Here is a 1,736-nt window from a genome sequence, read left to right as displayed (position 1 = left end):
AATGGAGGAAGAAATCAGGAAGAAGCGCTGGAAGTGGACATTGAGGAAAGCACACAACTGCGTCACATGGAATCCTGAAGGCCAAAGGAAAGAGGAAGACCAAAGAACACATTACGCGGAGAAATGGAAACAGACATGAGAATGAATAAAAATTGTATAGAACTAGAACGGAAGGCCCGGAACAGAGTGGGTTAGAGAATGCTGGCCGGCGGCCTCTGTTCCATTGGGAGTAACAGGTGTAAGTAAGTAAGGGCTGGAATACCAAGATACCCACTTAAATGTCTTTCTATTTGGTTAAGGCTACCTACTTGGGCATTATAGTCACCTGTTACGAGTACTATGTATGAGCGTTTAGCTTTATGAAAAAGTTCAGAGAGATTTCTGTAAAAGTCACCTTTCACTTCATCCCGGCTTCAGTCAGTGAGAGCGTAGGCAGAAACGACGAAAAGACAACGACGTATGTCCCTATCCTTCCGAGTTCTTACGGAGCCGTTTAGACAAACAGCGTGTAGGCGACTGTTAACGGGCATCCACTCTAATAGTGCTTGTTCTGCCCTTGTACTTAGTGCTATGCCCATACCCAACAGTCCACGAGAACTAGCCATTGGGTTGTCAGATACACGGAGGGTGTATCTCGTCGGTTCTCCGTTTTGGCGAGATGTGATCATGTGAATGACCACACTGGGATCCTGTATGTGTGTTTCGGAGACACAGCATACATCAATGGTACGAGATTCTAGGGCCTTGGCCAGGGAGGTCTACTATCTGACTTGACATAGGGTATGTACGTTGAAGACTCCAATGTTTAGTTTGAAGTCAGGTTTCAGTAGACCTGAGACGGTATTTCGCTTACTAGAATCGTTGGGCATGGTGACACTTGAGGAGCAAGCAAGAGAGGAAGTTTGGAGTTGAAAGTCGAGGTAGGAGGAATAATAGGTATTAAAGAGGGGAATTAATTATGAATACAGAGGTGTTGAGTTCTGTTAGAGGTATGAGGGCGGTTATCACTTCCCTTCCCACACCGTGGAAGGGTTGCTCTAGAGGTACTTGAAAATATGGTTTTAGCGACCTGAGAGCATGACCGCAGTGCCCAAAGGACAACTGCTTGATGCCAGTCGTGCACGATGTCTTCTTGTTAGCTCCGTACTTGTTGAAACCGAACCGCCGGAGATGGAAATACGTGGGGTAAGGCGAGGTGTGATATTTTTAGGGTCGACCTTTTCTAACCCCTTCCTTCCGTTGTGAGAAGTCGTCACATCTGTAGATGCTGGTTTTCCGAGGGTAACATATTACTGCTATCACACCTCTCTACAGTCAGGAGTACGTCTTCGCCCTTGGACTTTGAGTTGCTGCCTTTGGTCCTACCGTTCTCCAAACGACCTACCTTGTATGGTAGGGCCTAAAGAGATATGTGTTCCAGCCAATATAGCTAGGTTGGGTCATCACCATAGGCGATCCCAAACACCACATCAAGGTAGCAGCAACGGTCGGGTAATAGTAATGTGCTAGTTGTTGGTTGCTGGAGGTTCTTTAGATACAGTGGGTTTCAAACTCTAGGTCTAGTAAATAGTCTCTGTAGCGTTCAATTAATTTTAACCTTAATTCTGAAGTTACATTTTTGATCATGGTTGTAGCTAAACTTTCATACTATTTATTACTATTTCTAGTGTATTGATGTCGCACATGTAAAGTTTAGGTTTGTCAATTTTGACATAGTACTATTTAAACTTGTGTGA

The sequence above is a fragment of the Schistosoma mansoni genome, assembly GCF_000237925.1.
Source record: "Schistosoma mansoni, WGS project CABG00000000 data, supercontig 0164, strain Puerto Rico, whole genome shotgun sequence".
Taxonomy (NCBI): Eukaryota; Metazoa; Platyhelminthes; class Trematoda; order Strigeidida; family Schistosomatidae; genus Schistosoma; species Schistosoma mansoni.
The sequence above is the reverse complement of the archived record's forward strand: the minus strand, read 5'-3'. Positions refer to the sequence as shown.